The sequence below is a fragment of the Saccostrea cucullata genome, unplaced genomic scaffold (assembly GCF_032062105.1).
Source record: "Saccostrea cucullata isolate Sc308-1 unplaced genomic scaffold, CSIRO_AGI_Scuc_v1 ctg7457, whole genome shotgun sequence".
NCBI lineage: Eukaryota > Metazoa > Mollusca > Bivalvia > Ostreida > Ostreidae > Saccostrea > Saccostrea cuccullata.
This window is the reverse complement of record NW_026929348.1, coordinates 1-20,235: the sequence shown is the minus strand read 5'-3', so window position 1 is coordinate 20,235 and position 20,235 is coordinate 1.

Genomic DNA, 20,235 nt, shown 5'->3' with positions numbered 1-20,235 from the left:
AAGGATTGGAAGCAGTACGTATCTCGATAGACAAAGATCCGGATATTAAGAATTAAGTCTTAAAGGAATTCATTTGGTGTGGCCTTAAACTCAAAATTTAAATATTTTGAAGACGTATTGTCCATTAACAATGGAGACTTCCATTCTTATTTCGATACGATATACTCCTTTGTGCTTCAGATTAAAAATACCACAGAGTCTTACATACCTGGTATATGTTTCATATTTGGATATTTTGCTTAAAAAAAGACGTCAGTGATAATATAACACCCAAGATCTATGATAAACGTGATGACTGTAACTTTTTAATCGTCAACTTCCACTACCAAGCCAATGTAGCAACATACCTTCATCACATACGAAGTTTATATATAATCTCAGCCAATTCAATACCCAAAAGCATGCTCTACGTATGAACATTTTTAGAATTAAAGTATATTTTTGACAGACAAGTTGATGAAACACAACAACAGTTTCGTTTAACTTACAACTTCATTTTCCTTTCTCGTTTCTATAGTAATTTGCACAGCAAAAAATAGCTCTTGTTATGGAACTAATGTAGAAAACAAAATGATATCAACACGCAGGGGTGATAAGGAAGCATACAGAATGATACATTATGACGTCATAGTAGACTAGATGACGTCAATTTTATAACACAAGTTTTTTCGTACTATTGGTATTAGAGATGTACTCTAGAAAATGAATAGAAAAGTCTATACATTAACAAAAATAAAATGTTTTTATTTTGTTTTGCTGTATTTTTCATTTAGGTTAAAATCTACAATCGATGACGTCATATGTGTGCATCAAGTAACTTGGGAATTAATCATGTCGTGTAAGGAGAATTTGGCTAAGAATGACTTGTGCAAAGATACATTAAATGGAGTTTCAAAACAAATACCGTCAATATTATTTGAAATTCATATGGATTTCAGTTAATTACATGTAATTATGTATGCTAATTTATTTCCATCAATTAAATTCTCCTTTGAAGACTAGTCAGCTCTAAACGTATCCCGGTCGGCCTTTTCTCTGTCATTCCTGACGAAAATAATGCAGCAGAACAACAATAAGCTGAATATTTCAAAACATTACATTTGTCTAGATGGAAAGTTTGTCTTCTAAAATACTATGGAAGTGCTGCTAGAATCTAGAGTTCAGCATGGTTTTACGAAAAATCTCGGATCATATGTATTAAATTCAAAACTTCGGGTAAGGTTTCGTGCAAATGTGTGGAATAATGATTTTACTGACAGGACAGATGGATTCTAGCAGCACTTTTTATGCAAAATAGATGTTTTTCGACTATATTATTTACTCAAGGAATTTATTATGCTCCGGGGTATTGTTGTTCTGTTAGCTTTTTTATTAAGGAAAATTTCGCTATAAATAGAAGTCATGTGATGCAGTGGTAGTGGTGCACGTCTTTGCGTTAGACATTATTTTATCTCTATGCAATAGTTAATGAAAGTTAACGTTTATAAGTGAATTAGGTAAATTATCAAACTCAATTTTCGTTAAAAAGTCTAAATTTCCCGAGAAATCATTTATATGCTTTCTGAACATATATGCGCAGCTTGGCGGTAAAGAGAACTATTTATTAAGCCATTCTTATATTGTGTATGAAATTCATAAGATCAGATGGGATTTTCTAATGTTGGATCTATTTATTGATCAGCAATATTTAATACTGAACGAATTTGAAACAATTATAATAGAAAGTGTTTAGTTTTAAACAATTATCTATACATATAATGGACCATTAGAAATGAGAAGAATGAATTACTTATTGTCAATACAAACATGTGGATCCATTTTGATGAAAGATAAAAACAGAGAAAGAAATACCAAAACATATAGAAATAGACCCTAAAGAAACATTTTAATTCGATAAACTGCGTATTTTATGGTCCCAAATATACTCAATAGATTTTATAACAGGAAATAAAACTTAAATAAAAATCTCTAACATTTTTTTCCTGTGGATTATCCTTTAAATATTCGACAAAAATATATGCACATGACACACTATCAAGACATCTTTTAATTATTCTCATGCACATGTGTTTAGCTACTCCCAAACTCACTAAACTTTGGGTAAAGTAGAATACAATTATTTTAAAATGATAATTTTTTTCTCGATGATTGATTGAATTGCAATAAGTACAACCGGGTATTTAGCATTTCTGCATGCTTTTATTAGGATTTTACACCAAAGTATTTTATAGATACAATAATTATCATGAAAAATTAAAATTGACATTTACTTCCAGTTCATGAAAATTCTTAAGTAAAACAATATTGAAAATTGAAATGAATGATTTTTGCTGAGATTAAATAGTGATACATATATAAAGAATGTATATTTTTGATATTGTCAATAATTCAAAAGTACACATTCCTCAACTTTTTAATCAAATCCTAAGAAATTCTCAAGAACCACGAAAATTTGATCCCACACGTTATGGTGAACAGTTAAAGGTTTTCCTTCAAAATTACTAGCATGTACATAAATGTTTAAGTAGCAAAATTGCAATAGCTTTTTATATGTTTGTAGGTATTTATATTACGTACAAAATGTTTTCCTCGCAAATTTCTGATTTCTCTTTTTTTTAATGTAACTAATGATTAAATTTATTTTTATATTTTTTAAAATTATTTTATTTTTTGGTTATAGATTTTATGAGTTATGTTAGTTCATCAGACAAACCGAGAATCTGAAACCTAAATTTTCTTAATGTTAATGATTTAATTTTCAAATAAAGATCTTTTTATGGTGATGATATACATGGACTATAGTGTCTCTATCGATATCAGATGCACTTTACTTTTAAAACGATCTGAAGTATAAACATTATGAAACACACGACCAACAGTCCCTTATTCTTGCTGTCATTCCCGTGACCATATAATAAGAGCGTTTGCATTTATATCACGGAGTTGATCCAAACGTTCCCGGTTCAAATCCCCCCGTGGAAGGTGGGTATGTAATACTTAACCCGCGGCAGGTGTCGCAGAAGTGTTTGACGGTAAGGTCCCTCAGTGCTTAATGACCTTGATGAATGTGTTACATGTATATAAAAAGTTGTATTTTTATCCCAACAGAGTCAAATGTTGGGGTGTCCATATGAGTGATAAAATGACGACATAAAAACAAAAAAACAAGAATCATTTTACATTTTCATCGTTTAGAGTAGCTCTGACGGTAGAGCGCTTGCTCCGTGAGCGGAAGGTCTTTGGCAAACTGATCTGCATTGTAAGTCGTTTAAAAAATGGGAAGCAACTGTCCATTTGTCAGGCGCTCGGCTTTCTGAAGTAGAGATTGCTGGTCTTTTGAATGAAACAGAAGACCTGCGTCAAGGCAGGGGTTGACATTATAAAGATCCGATCCCTGAATGCTCAAATGCCGTAAGTGCCGAGAAAAGGTTAAAATTGGACATCCTTCCTAAGTATATGGTGACGTCTCTTTGTGAGTGAAAATTCTCGAACTGGAAGTAAAACAAATTATTAGACCAAATAAAAATATGTGTGGTTCCGGTTACACCTCCAAAAAAATTAGGGTAGGTAGGTATTGTTTTTTTATACAAAATAATTTTCAGATTTTTTTCTAAATAATACCTGCTTTGAAAGTGGCATTTAGATGTGGCTTGATAATATACTAGTCAACATTGTTAGGGTCACCCTAGTTTTTAATATCAAATACTTTTAAATAAAAAATAATAAAAACAACACATATAAATTGATATATTTGTTTTTGCAAAAAAAAAATTAAGAATTTCGTCAAACTTTGCAGATATTTAGGACACAATGTGTAGATGTGCATATTACCAGGAAATTCCGATTCCATTATTTTTTTCCGGGAATTTCCGCACTTTTTAACTTAAGCATTACCTTTTATATAGAGATGAACAGTTTGTCAGCGCAACTCCTCATAAACCGCTGCACAGAATTTCGTCAAACTTTGCAGATATTTAGGACACAATGTGTAGATGTGCATATTACCAGGAAATTCCGATTCCTTAATTTTTTCCGGGAATTTTTGCACCTTTTAACTTAGGCATTTGGCCATACCTTTAACATAGAGATAAACAGTTTGTCAGCGCAACTCCTCATAAACGTGTGCTGAGTTTATCGTTTTTCTTTGCAGATATTTAGGACACAATATGTAGATGTGCACATTACCAGGAAATTCCAATTCCTTTATTTTTCCGGGACTTCCCGCACTAAAAACTTAGGTTTTTGGCGATACCTTTCATATAGAGATGAACAGTTTGTCAGTGCAACTCCTCATAAACCACTGCACAGAATTTCGTTAAACTTTGCAGATATTTAGGACACGATATGTAGATGTGCATATTACCAGGAAATTCCAATTCCTTTATTTTTCCGAGAATTTCCACACTTTCCGTCTTAGACTCTTTGGCCATATTTTGAATATAGAGATGAACAGTTTGTCAGCACCACTCCTCTTAAACTGTTGTACATAGTTTCGTCAACCTATGCAGATATTTAGGACATATTCCATTATTTTATCCCAAAGAGTTTTGCCTTTTATTCAAGAAAATTTCCCACCTCCCCCCCCCCCACCACCACTTCAAATTAATGTTTGGATTTGTATAATGCCAAGAAATTTTGATTCCATTATTTATCTAGAAACTTCATTCCACATTTAAATGTCCTCATATGCAAGTCTTTTGATGTGAAGATTATTTTGCAATTATTGCCCTTTTTGATCTATACTAAGTATTTAAAGTGCACTGTGCCTTTCATTATGTGTTTCACCGTCAAGTTTTGGGGGAGCGTGGGGTATGTGAGCTAGCTCACTTTTTCTTTCATTTAAAATTAAATTAATAAATTTTATCCATAGAGTTTTGTTCAATGCATTATTTGAGGAAAATTTTGAAAAAAATAAATATTTTTATTTCGAAATAATTTCTTCATTATAAGTTTCTATCTTTTGTCGTGTCTTTGACTGAAATGCACTCATTAGTTTACGAAATGACGAAAAGTTGATGCTTCCTTTTGACTTTAAATAAAAGAAGCAAAGCTTTATTACTTTGATATAGAAAATTGTGGCAAAAGAACTAACAACTCTTTAGTCAAGTGAATTAAAATATTTGCCATTTTCTGACTGAGTTCTTCCTCACATGAAGTGAAGGTGTGTAATTTGTACTTTCAAAAAATAAATCATGTTTAAATCGATAAGACGGTTCCTTTCCAGCTGAAAATTGCATTTAAAGCAAACTTTAGACAAGGTGAATGAGCCTCGGGAGTGGGGAAAATACAGCTTTTTGGGGCCTTGGAAAAATACACTTGATTGTTAATATACATGTAACATGATGAAATTAAGATCAAATATATGTTTTTATTTGAAAAAAAGAACATTAATCATGAAGCCACGTTGCACCTTAAAATATTTTATAAATATTTGAATATTATTAAAATATAAATCTTTACAATGAAAACTTTTTGCCTTGTTAAAGACTTCATACTACCATGCTCATTTCTCATATATTTCCAGAAACTGGTTTTATGTAAGTCGACTTTTTTGAGGTATAATCAGCAGTCGTGTTTGTCAATTTTCCTCATCTTTTTTTAACTTTAGGTTTAAGAGAAACGATCCTGATTATTTAATCCTGATTTAAATTATTTCATAGTTTACAAGTTAATCTATGAGACACATTGGACTAATTCTTGCGTAACCAATGCAATCAAATGATATTTACTCTGTTATATCTTCCCCTATTACCCAAAGGCATGCTACCTGACCAGATGTCTGCAGCTGGGTGCGTTTAAGCAAAAAGTTATTTCCAATCCTGACTTCACACCTTTGCGTGCATAAACGATAACATAAAGCATGTGCTGGTTAAACTGGGCAACTTATAGTGAATCTCGCCAATGTAGGCATAATTATTTATTTAAATTTGGCTTGCAAAAAATAAAATGACAATGAAAAAAAGGCATGCTGCCGCGCCATACTAGGTTGCTTTAGACATGTTAGACTTTACACTTATTAAACACTTGCACTACGTGCCAGAAACGATGTTTTGCTAGGAGACCGCCATTGCTGAAACTAAAACTAATATCAGAGTCAATAACGGAAATCGGAGAAATTCAGGAAAAAAATATGAAAATTGCCGGAAAAAAGTTTAGGGTCCGGGTGTAAAAAAGGATCCGTCGTGTAACCAGAACCACACATATTTTTTTTATATATGGCCTTATCAAGCAATCGAATAATTATCATCTCTTAGCCTTTTTCTTATACACTGTAGTTTCAAGTAGAAAACAATTCATGTTTACATTCTTATTGTAATCTTTCATATAAGAACTAAAACCAAAAATCTAAATGACAATACATTGGGTGTGATAAGCAGGTCTCCTATAAGTGGATAGGTTAAAAAATATTGTTTTCTATATATTTTGACGTTGTATTACGTTTCTTATAATTTTCAAATGAAAATAATGTAATCATACAGCAAAGAATTTTCTTTTAATTCAAAAGAAAATTGTATAATTATTAGGTGTTTGATAACAATTATTTAAGAATTCACACAAGATCCAGTGGTGATCCAGTGGTCCTTTTCACAAAAAATCTTACTACAAAGACTAAAATTTCACCACTCTGAATTTTTTTTTTATTAAGATATTTTTTCTAAATAATTAATTAAAATGTAATCATAAAATATCAATATAATGTACAGGGAGAAATAAGATTTTCGCAACTTAGATATTGCTGTAGAAAGGGGGAAAGTTTTAGTCTTGGTCGTAAGATTCTTTGTGAAAAGGGCAGCAGAGGTATAAGGTAAATATGTAAGCTCCTTTATAAAATGCTTTAAAATAATATTTTCATACAAATACACACATATATACAACCTGTCTTGATCAAATTCACATTATAGGAAGCTTTTGTTTAATAAGATTTATCCTTCTTGGAATAGTCCTACATTTATACTGTTTATTTTGTTATAGTAATTTTAATGTATGCGTGTTGTCTTTCCTTCTATAAAAGGCTTGGTATATTTCATATTATTCAGAAAAAAGCATTTTTCTCAAAATCAGGTCATTGTTTAAAGTTAAAGATTCACGTGTTTGTGCAAAATATTGAATTTATTTACTGTCTGTTTTCGGTTTAGAAAATGACACTTGTTTTTATTTCAGCTTAACGTAAGGATAAATATTACATTTTTGTTTTTGTTTTTTTTTTTTTTTTGTTTTTTTAGAATTTTACAAATTTATGCTCACCTGGTAATTGGTAAATCTCTTGCTGTTGAATTGATCAACTAAATAACTTCTTCATATTGGCCAAACCACATATTTTTTTAGATTCAGGACTTTTTTCAATGGTAAAAAATGATACATTACAGTTGAATATAATTTGTGAAAATAGATTACAATTTATAGGAATATTCAAAAGCAATATTGCACTTCTGAGTGGGAAATATTTTGAAAAATGTAAAATGTTGTCTCCTGTTGAAAATTATTGACATTTGTTTCGAATTTATAAATCTTATGCAAGATTGCATCTTCTGCATTGTTATACGTGGGGAACCTATTCTACAGAAATAAAGCCGACATGTAAGAAATAAACCCTAATAGGAAAAAACATTGTCCTTTCATTTCCACTAATACACGTGGCACAGTGGTTACAGCGTCTGTTTTAGAGTCGAGAAGTAAGTGATTATTTACGTCGTGGGTTCAAATGCAATAGTGCAAACTGAGGCCTCTTTACATGTAGCAGTAGGTGCTGACAAAGAAAAAAATCCATCACTGCTTAATGAACCTGAGTGCCAAGTATAGGACAAAGGACAAGATAGGCCAAGATAAGCTAATTTTCTATTTTGGCCCCGGGTTTGGGAGGGGGAGAGGTCCTTAAGAATGATGCAAGTTAATAAATAAATAAAACAAAAACTGTTGTCACACCTTCCAAAAACTGAGGTTAATATTAATGTTATGGAATACATGGACTGCAAGCACTTATTTTGATTGAAAGCTTATATGAAAGCCAATAGAGTGCGCTGACGTAGAGCATTTTCCAGAATTTTCTCAATTCTGGTGGAATTTCATCATATTTGAGTTACTTTTCTCTTCGGAAAACATAGAGCACAAGCTTTCCTATCTGAGATTTTTACACATAAACTGCATCTGATATTAGTGTATAAAATAGATAAAGGAGTATATATGATAAGAGCCAATTTAATAAATCAACATTTAAGAATGACATTCAGATATGTTTATTGATATTCATTTTGAAGAAGAGATTATATATTAGAAATATTTCCAATATACATGTTTTCACATTTAAAAGCACTCACTAGCTGTAAATGACATGTGAAATAATGCTATTTTTGCTATCTAACAAAAAAGCCAAAAATATGCCTTTTTCTTGGTGTTTTTTCTTATGGGAAACCTAGAGCGCAGTGTTGAACATGCATCATTTTTTCTGCGCGGGTATGTTAAGGAAGCATATAAGTCATTTTTGGGGAAATTTAGACTTTTCAAAGAAAATCAAGTTTGATAATTTACCAAAACCGCTAATAAACGTAAACTTTTATTATCTATTTCATAGATAAAAGAGTGTCTAACGCAACGACGTGCACCATCACCATGGCATCACGTGACTTCTATTTAAAGCGAAAATTTTCTTAATAAAAAAGCTAACAGAACAACAATACACCGGAGTTTAATGATTTCTTTGAGTAAATAATATAGTTGAAAAATGTCTTTTTTGCCTTAAAAAAGCTGCTTAAATCCAACTGTCCAGTCAGTAAAATAATTATTCCACACATTCGCTTGAAACTTTACCCGATGTTTTGAATTTTTTTTTTTACATATGAACAAAGATTTTTTGTAAAACCATGTTTACATGTATCTCGAGATTCTAGCAGAACTTTCGAAGTATTTTAGGAGGCAAACTTTCAATCTGTACATATCATATATTTTGAAATATACAGCTTATTATTGTTCTGTTGCATTTTTTTTTGTCACAAATGACAGAGGCAAGGCCGACCGGGATACAAATATAGCTGACTGTCTCCGAAAGAGAATATAATCGATGAAAATAAATCAGCATACCTGCTTTATTAACTGTTTTCCATATGAATTTCACAAAATATTCACGATATTTGTTTTTTAACTCCATTTTAGGTATCTTTGTTCATGCCGTCTTAGCCAAATTCTCTTAACACGACATGATCAATTCCAAAGTTACTTGATGTACACATATGACGTCATCGGTGGTAGATTTTTAATCAAAATGACAGATACAGCAAAACAAAATAAACACATGTTGTTTTTGTTTATGTTTACATATTTCTATTCATTTTCTAGAGTTAAATTACATCTCTAAATACCAATATTACGAAACTTGCGTTCTAAAACTGACGTCATCTCGCCTACTATGACGTCATAATTAAGCACTGATTTAGTCAAGTAAAATATATTGTATGCTTCCTTATTCCCCCTGCGTGTCACTTATTAGTTTTGGATAGATACATCTTTGGTTAAAATATAAAGCTTGTTCTAGGCTACGCTATATATTTTCTGGAAGAATAACTGCTTGAAAATAAGCAGTTTTATACAAAAATATGATAAATCGGCGGGAAAACGTGAATTTTATGATGTCATATTTCTAAAATAAAGGCATTTTGATCAAAATTAAAATGACCAATAAAGGTCGCATATATAGCTGCACAAATTATAGCTATATATAAAGTAAAATTAAGATATCCATTTTAAGGGGCCAAATGAGACACTTATCATATAATATTATCGCTCTTTGGTAGATACATGTAGGCAAGCGTGTGCTCTATGTTTTTGGAAACAAAAATTTGCATAAAAATGAGAAATTTTGAAAATTGACCTATTTTCTGACCTCGCTGTGATCTCTGTATATTTCAATCTTATAACCTATACACATTTTGTGTCAAAGATGACAACAGGTTTTTATGGATAAACTGTTGGATCATTCTCAAAGACACCTTAAATTGAGGGCCACATACTGGTTTTACCCTATCTTGTCCTTTCCGAATTTTCTCATATTAATACAGATTTTCCTCGATTTTACAGCTACTACACTTTTCTTCAGAAAATATAAAGAGCATGCTTGCCTATCTACAAAATTTATTTATTTCAAAGCCTTTTATCAGATGGATTTTATTTTAAAAAATTCTCAGTGAGACAAGCTTGTTCTCCATGTTTCCCGAAGAGAAACATAACTCAAAAATGATGAAATTCATCATACTGAGGAATTTAAAGAATATGTCCTACTTCTGCACCGTCTTGTGGCCTACGTGAAAGCTTTGAATCCAATTAAAGTAGTGCTTGTATTAAGGCAAGCATCAATTTAGATTATTATTTCGAAATTCCTAATACTACATGTAACAATAACTGTTTAATAAAGGTTGATAATCAAAACTTCAAAATTTCCTTATGCAAACACCCCATAAATGTACCTGATAGAAACTGGAAGAATAACACAAATTGTATTGGCGGAACTTTCATGGCTTTATATTAAAAATCAACATTCACATTTAACATGCAACTGGCATGTTCATACAAATCAACATTCACATTTAACATGCAACTGGCATGTTCATAACCTATGCGCCGATCTTACAACTGGTAAGCTTTTGGCAGCATAGCATTCACAAATATCAAACAAACCATATCATAGCTGGGGGACCTGGAGAAAACAGTATCCCTCAGCAAATGGTTACTTGTCAAAATTGCGCAAACACTAACTGTCAGTATTATCACGTTTAAACAGCAAAGTCCATAGCATTCTTCATCAGTATGTAAGCCATGACGATTTCTGAAATTGTCACATTCACACAGCAAAATCCATAGCAATCTTCATCAGCATAAAAGCCATTACGATTTCTGAAATTGAAAGAAAACACACCGCAGAAAACGGGAACCAAAATAATTCATGAACTACATTTAAAATATTCAAACCAACCATAAAATTTAAGGGAGGGAAGGGAGGGGATTTTTCCGTCTGCTAAAAAACAAGATGGAAGTTGAAAAGACCTGGCGCATGCTCATGAGTACTCATGTATTATTAATCGTAGAATCATAATGATACAACCGTATAATTCCGGAAAACGGGTTATGCCTAGGTCACATTTCCCGGCCGGTAGCCGTAGACCGGTGGTAATCGGTAGTAATCCGTGGTGTTAACGATGGCCCAACATCGGTCCACATCGGCCCAGTAGTCCTTAAAGTATCAGTCACATTATCCAGCGATGTGCATACGATGGGCAACCAATGCGTTTTATGAGAAAAAAGGCGTGGTTGCCGGCCGGACTCATAAAGGTTCAGCGATGCATTGCTAAGCATAAAACGATGTTCCAGGATAATCGGCCGATGTATATTACATCGCTCATACATTGGTGAACATTGTTCGTACATCGGTCGACTACGGGCCAATGTTTGGTCGAACATCGACCGATGATCGGTCATTATCTGTTGAACACCACTCAACCCCCGGATGACCTCAGATTCAACGGATATTGGACGATGCTCGGCCATACATCGGCCGATCCTTGAAAGATGTGTTAATGATGGGTTGCCGATGAGGAGCGATGTGAGGCATCGTTGGAGACATCGCTGAATTTTAACTACGAATTATTTCCTACCGATGACCCCACCGATTCGCAAAAAAGACTCAGTCCCCGTCCGATCACTAGTGGTGCCCGGCCGGCAACCACGCCATTTTCATCAAAAAACGCATCGGTTTCTCATCTTATACCCCATCGTTGGTTAATGTGACTTATACTTTACACTTAGTAGCTATTTGTAATTTCACAATAGAAAGCAATATATACGTCATTCTCAATAACTTTATTTATCTTTAAGGGGTAAATCTGATTATTTCGAAATTCCTAATACTAACAATAACTGTTTAATAAAGGTTGATAATCAAAACTTCAAAATTTCCTTATGCAAACACCCCATAAATGTACCTGATAGAAACTTGAAGAATAACACAAATTGTATTGGCGGAACTTTCATGGCTTTATATTGAAAATCAACATTCACATTTAACATGCAACTGGCATGTTCATACAAATCAACATTCACATTTAACATGCAACTGGCATGTTCATAACCTATGCGCCGATCTTACAACTGGTAAGCTTTTGGCAGCATAGCATTCACAAATATCAAACAAACCATATCATAGCTGGGGGACCTGGAAAAAAACAGTATCCCTCAGCAAATGGTTACTTGTGAAAATTGCGCCAATTGGATTTCAATCATAATGAAATCCAACCGCCATCATAGCGGCCGAATTTTGACCACAGTTAACATTCATCATTCACAAATCACATCACATCATAAAGCCACAACAGTTCCTATTCCCAAAATTCATGCACAGTCACTTTGATGGATAAACAAAGTTTTTACCAGAGCTGAATTGCCTAAGAGCAGCCTGCATTGTTGACTAGAAAATTTGATTACCTAAGGGAGATAAGTGAACTCCATCATTAAGAAAGAGTTTTCCTTGATCAATTCTGATATCAGGATACTTAATTGAAGCACCATTTGACCTTAAAACAAAGCTAGCAATAGAACTATTAATACTAGATCTTGATTTCTCTGCAGCAACATTTGAAAATGAATGATGCCAATATACCCTGGGCAAAATATGTGACCAAACAATGCAAGTCAAAGGCAAAACCAAACGCAACTTGTTGATAACAGTTTTCATAAATTTTTGTTGTCTTCTTAAAGGATTATTATGTTTGGCAATGTCATTACCACCTACATGAATAACAAGAAACCTTGGATGTGGCTTTGTAGAGTATAGGTCCGAAATAACCTCGTTGAATTTGGAAAAACTCAACCCTGGTAATCCCTTCCACAAAACTTTTACCCCTGTCAAAGAAAGGTCTGTGCCAAATTCTGGAGAATTCAATGCAAATTGTTCTTCTCTTTTAATAAGGGATGAACCCACAATCCAGATTGAATCTACAAGATTTAGAAACAATACATGAAGCAATCTTAACGGTCTACATAATTATGAAAAACAGCACAAAATTATAACCCAACTCTAATTTTGATACCCAGATGACATCAATATGGTCATGTGTAACCATCTTATTAATAGTATCATTTACATCTAAAATGTAATCAATTCAGGTCTGAGATAAAGCTTGTATGCATCTGATACCCATCTTCCCTTTCTTTGAATTTCATGTTCAGATATGCCAGACAAGTACATATGTGTAGCAGCCCCTATTCTAAAAGAGTGTGTTTTGAAAGTGTTTGTTTCAATACCTAAAAATCTTAATACTTTGTGCAAAACACTTGAAAATTGGTATGTTGATAAGGGTGTACCATTGATATGACAAAATAAAGGGCCATCCTCTTGAGATCTGAATTGCAAGAAAGTTTCCAGTAAACTAAAACACACTGTAGACTCAACTGATTTGCTGATAGTAATAACTAAACCTTTTCCATTCTGATCGGTTTTCGAAAAACGCAACTTCAGTTTGATATTTTCATTACTTAACTGTAAATCTGAAAGCTGAAGTACATTTCTTAAACTATATTTTGATGCTACTGCTATTTCGCTTATTCTAAAAAGACCAAAAAATGCAGTTGCAAATGTGGACCCAAATAATAAGTGCTCATACTTTGATTTTGTAACCATTGGCAAAACATCCAAAATTTTTAGCAAAACCTGATATGTTACCGGGCTTCTGTGATGTCTTTTGAAGGCTTAGATCTTTTTAAACCTGTCAACATTTTTTGCACAATAAATGATTTGACTGGATTGTCTAGGCCATGTACTTGCAAACTGTGACTCAGAGCTGATAAATATACATTAGCCGTAGAATGAGAAAGATTTTTTGATGCTAGAAATGCTACAAAATTGATTATATGATCTACTGGGGGTGGCCAAAATGGAGGCAATTGAAACTGTAATCTGAAGTCATTAAAACAACTATAGCTTTGTCATATGCAATTTTTGTGTTGTCAGAGAGGCTAGCTTCAATTAAATGATTGACATGTCCTTTAAAAGGTTCCAAAATGGAATAGGTACTTGATAAGGATGGCAATCTGCCCATGGTGCCAACTTCCTGAATCTGTTCCACTGCAATCGAGAAACTGAATCTGCAATCTCATTTATACAACCTCTCACATGAACTGCTTTAAATTGAATATTAAACTTCAAAGAAAGCAATACTAATTCCCTCATCAAAATCATGACTCGTTTATTCTTCGATGTTTTGCGATTCAAGATTTCAACCAAAGCTATATTGTCAACATGCAATATTAATTTCTTGTTTTGCAATTTGTCTGACCACAGGTAAAATCCTTAATCTATAGGAACAAACTCTAGAGAGGTTATGTCTTTTCTTATATCAACATTCCACTCCTGTGGCCAACAGAGATAGGACCAGGAAGTTCCAAAAGCCACACAACAACCTATTGAGTCTGAGCTGTCTGAATAAAATTGCACACTTTTGTCAGATTCCCATTCCAATTCTGGAAAACTTGTAGTACCATTAAAATCATTAAGAAATGTTAACCACATTTGAAGATCACTATGTATTTCTTTGGAAAGCCGTACAAAATGATGTGGCTTAGAAACACCAGACATTAACCCATATAAACGACATGTGAATGCTCTACCTGCTGGCAAGGCCTTAGTAATAAAAGCTAATGAGCCAGCTAAAGACTGAAGCTGCTTTAATGTTATCTTAGATTTCCCCTGAATTTCCAGTATTTCTTTTTGTAAAGATTCTACTTTATCCTTTGGAATGAAAATTGTCTGATAACTGAGTCTATACCTAAACCTAAGAACACTATGTATGTTGATGGACCTTCAGTTTTTTTCTTCTGAAACAGGAACACCTAACCCATTACAGATATTTTGAGATGAATCCATCAAAATTTTGCAATTGTTTGTACCATGAGCTCCAGCAAATAAAAAGTCATCCAAGTAATGAAGAACATTTTTCAAGTTGTTGTTATACTCTACCACCCATTGTAAAAAACTGGAAATTTTTTCAAATAAAGCACACGATATGGCACAACCCATCGGTAAACATTTGCAACATTTGTCGTTGCTGGAGCCGTAGATGTCTGTTGCAGCTGAGGCAGTGTGCTATCCATGGAATTGACCTCGGATGAGACTTGTAGGCCACTGGAATTAGCCGATAAATCTTGGCTACCACTTCCGGCATGCTGGATAAGTGCAGGCTCTCGTGTTGGTTGCGCCGAAGGCCCCGTTGCATTTGCAGGGGGTCTGACATAAGGCGATTTTGTCTTGGATCTCCGCGATGTCCTCGCTCTTAACAATCCAGTGCTCATTTTCTTGCAAATAATTGATAAACCGTCAGAGATTTGTTTACTACTAGTCGTTGATATTTAAATGTGCATTATATTCAATCAAGTATCGAAAATAAAATGCTCTTGTTTTACAATACTATTTTTTGAAAATAAGTCAATAAATTCTAAACAAATTCATTAAATATGAATTAATATGCTTGCATTAAGCTGTTTACATACATAAATTCCTTTGATTAATACAATACAATGTCGATGAAACTGGATTTGTATTCTCAGCAATGATTTTTCCGTCTGCTCAAAAACAAGATGGAAGTTGAAAAGACCTGGCGCATGCTCATGAGTACTCATGTATTATTAATCGTAGAATCATAATGATACAACTGTATAATTCCGGAAAACGGGTTACACTTAGTAGCTATTTATAATTTCACAATAGAAAGCAATATATACGTCATTCTCAATAACTTTATTTATCTTTTAGGGATATATCTGATTAACTACAGAATCACAATTTTACAACTGTCTAGTGCTTTGATTTTTACACAAAATAATGGGCCAGCATTGTTTTAATTTGCTTTGATTGCTTTTAAACAATTTTTTCCCCTAGAATTTATTTCTTAATCTTAATTTAAAATGAAAATGAAAGGATGGAAACGTCTACACCCCGTTTTTGGTACAGTAGAGGCAGTTTCTTACAGCTCAATATATCAAATTTCTAGTCGGAAAAAGATTTCCCCTTCCTCTTTTTAAAAAGGTGCATGGATTTGAGGTTAATATTTTCTGTATAATATTTCGACTTGTATATTTTGATAGCATTTCACACAAAATATATTTAAAATTTTATGTCATCTTAAAGTTATTAAATTTTTTAGACGGGTTTAATTGACACATCCTTACACTTTCACAAATCTAAATTTTATTCTTAATACTTAGGAAAAGCGGCAATCGTTTATTGTATAAATGAAAAATTCCAAAACTATAATCCAAAAAATTCAGAGAAGAAATGTTCGAAAGCAAAACATACACGGAGTATATTGTCAATCCGTGCAATTGTGGTGAGGAGACTTTAACAATTGAACGCACCCAGTGATTCTTAAACATCAACAATAGCAGTGCTCGTGTCCTGTTTACAAAAACTGTGTACGTTTCATTTTTCATTTCATTTTATTCAGGTAACAATATCACAGAATGTCATGATTCACAAATTAAAACATTACAGACTAGCATACTACTAGAAAAAAGAAATACACACACATTATCTCAGCACTATGCTTATTAAGGAAGATCCAATTTAACATACTGTATATATGTAATTATTATTAAATACATTGCATGACATACAGTTGATAGATATTACCTAAGGATAGCCCATAAAAGCCTTATTAAAAAAGCTTATTTCCAATGGGGTCCTCAAATAACAGCCATGTTAGTAAATAAAAAATAACAAAATTATAACATTGGAATTTAGGCAGGTACTTTTATGAGTATAGCATAATGCTTTGAAAAATGACATGTCTATAGTAGCATATTTTGTCTTGATAATTATCACAAAATGCTTATGATACTAAAATAATAAATAAACGATAAAATTAGACAAGCTTTTAACAACGGGTGTGATCATTTTACTAAACTCTGTACACAACACTTAGCAAGGATGACAATACTTGTGAAGGGTTTTGCTTTCTAACATTTCTACTCTGAATATAATTATTTTCTGGATTGGCAATCAAACTCATCTAAAAGTTTGAAGTTTCAATAACTTTACGAGGAAATAATTTTTTTTTAATATACTGCTGTTTATAATGCTATTAAAATATGACCGATGGCGCGCTAAACCACGGCTTCGCTGAAATAAGATTCTTGTTCTTCATTTATGATAGCATAAAGGTATATAAACTATATATTATCTTTTTAGATTCTCTACTTTTTAACTGGATAAAAAATTTGACTTATGTCGGTAATGAGTAAATTTTACGTTTTGAAAACAAACATGAATTTTGTTGAGTATATGAATAGACATGAAATATTAACTCTATGAAATTCCCTACAAAACGGTGTACATTATGCCTAGTTTTCCTTTGGATAAACATGTTAGAAATAATTTGATAATGATGTATCAAAAGGTCTTCAATATCACGTAAATGCACCGGAAGAGAAAGTGTTAAAGAATACATTTTAGGACATAATTTTAAAAAAAAGCAAACATGCAAATAATATATTTCCTTGATCATTCACAATTCTATACAGATCTCACTTATTGCAGACTTGTCGGTATATCAGCGTAACCGAGGCTCTTTATTGTAGGAGTAGTTTCCAATATACCGAGTAAATATCGAACGTAAAGAGACTATCTCCAAAATTTGACAAAAGCGGAAAATGATATCAAATATCGAAGTTCGAGTGTTGTTGTAAAAGTTAGTGGACGATGTCATATCCGTTATACTACTTTCATGACATTTAAATTAGTACAATATCATGAGTAAAAATATTTGTTTCGTTGATGTGTAAAATATCATTTTTTTCCCATTTAATACAAAGCAATTTACTTAATTGCTAAAATGAAAATGTTTTGTAACCGTGGAGCATACTTAACGGCAATGTGAGGTCAAAACAAAGGATCAAGAATGTATTTAAAATACTATCCCTATACATTCCACACGGTATAGTTTAATAGTCACCCATTTAAACCCTTTTCTAGCACTTGACTTTTATTTCCTAAAAATTGTCCTCGTTGTATAACTTCCTTCGTCAATGTTTTAGTTTCTCTTCCAATTTAACTGTACTTTCACAAGATAGCAACTCTGAAGCGCCTTGTCTGTCTTTCAATGATATTTCAAATTTTAAAAGTTTTAATAAGATTTAACCAGATATACCGTTTTATCACAGATTGTCCTCCTTCGATACAGAGTCTCTGTTACCCAAATACCCCCTGAAACATTAATAAACACAGGCATGACTTACTCGAGACATATCTTTTTTTTATTCCTTTACCATATTTTGAGTTTATTCAGGATTTTTCCCGAGTATAACACCAAATTGCATCGTTATCTGCTAGTCTGTGACGTTCAACAACGTCATCAGTGTTAACATTGTTAATAACATGACGTCGAGATTCCTTGAACGGTCCGCCCACTGTACACTTTGATTGGTTAAAATTACTTATAAATGTTAATGAGGGATTAATCCCTGGGAGTAGCTCTGATTTTCCATGGAGTAGTCTTCAGATGAGGGAAATAGTCTCTTCTCGGGAAAATAGACTTTTTTTGGTACGCATGCGTGATAAGGAAGCATACAGAATTTTCTGCCTTGACTAAGTCAGTAAACATTATGACGTCAACGTGGGGAGATGACGTCAATTTTAGAACGCAGGTTTTTCGTAATATTGGTATTTAGAGATGTAATTTATCTGCAGAAAATAAATTGAAACGTGTAAACTATGACCACAAATAAAATGTTTTTAATTTGTTGTGCTGCATCTGTCATTTTGATTATCTAACACCGATGACGTCATATGTGTACATCGAGTAATTTCGGAATTAATCATGTCATTTAAAGAGAATTTGGCTAAGACGGCATGTTAAAAGATTCGTAAAATGGAGTTTAAAAGCAAATATCGGGAATATTATGTGAAATTCATATGAAGTTCAGTTAAATAAATATGTACGAGGGTTGTTCCAAAATTCCGTAGACAAGCGTTGCTTCGTAGGAACCCTATGTCATACATTAACGAAACTTCGTATATAGATTAAACCAATACTATCTAATAAATTTAAGGACAAATATGGAGAAACTACACAGAATATTCCAATTTGAAAGACACATTTCTTTGTCTAATGTAGGAAGGTGGCGCAGTACTCAAAAGTTGCAAATAAAACTTGGCATATTATATTTAAAATCCTACGGAAAAGTAATTACTACCCCGTATCTTTTTAAGGAAATGAAAATTCTTAATAATGTTTTATCAACTATATTTCCTCAAATTTTGGTGTTTATGCTTTGATAAATACGAATTTTAAAAAGTTTTATATGCATGGGGTTGAAATTGGACTTTTTTCAAAATGGCGGCTGAGATGGCACAAGCGGCGCACCGGACTATGATCAAGTGTTTTGATCCTGAATTCACTCTTACAGAAATGTACAAGTCATAAATGTTTGGTAGACTAGGAAACTTTTTCTAATCCTTAGTATTTAAAATGACAAAAACTGTTTCTCTATGTGTATGTGAATAACAGTAACTAAAAAAAAGACAGGGCTAAGAAATAGGCAAGAGTTCCATAGTGCAACTCCATCAGAGGAAACAGACGAAAAGCCTGTAAAAATATAGCGTTTTCAAATTATTATTATTTCATACATGTACATGCATATTATTTGTTAACATATTTTAAAGTTTTATCATATCATCGTTATAAAGATATTTCACATTTATAACTATAATTGTTTCATTTAATTTAAGAATTTGATTCTGGTAATTGAAATATATTCGCCAAAAATTTTACCCGTTGATATTTGTATTTTTTGACTTTACAGATTGCTCCGGGTGTTAGAGAACAATATCACTTGAAATGTTATTTCTCGAAAAGTTTTCAAGTACACATGATAAAACTTCGTAATTTATCTGTCAAGAACACGCTTTATCCACCCTGAAAATTTTATAAAGATACATTAATTTCTTTGAAAGATATGAGCCCAATTTTCGGGACAACCCTCGTATGCTAATTTATTTTCATCAATTATATTCTCGAGAACAGTCAGCTATATCCGTATTCCAGTCGGCTTTTCCTCCGCGGCTAGGATAAGATTGTACGTAAAATATCAAACTATTCAAACTGAAGTTACTTCTCTGAACTACCTAGATATGACTTCTTAATAGAAAATGACGTCAAGTCACTGTCCATGTCTAGTTTACCGTCAACTAGTCGTCAACTAGTC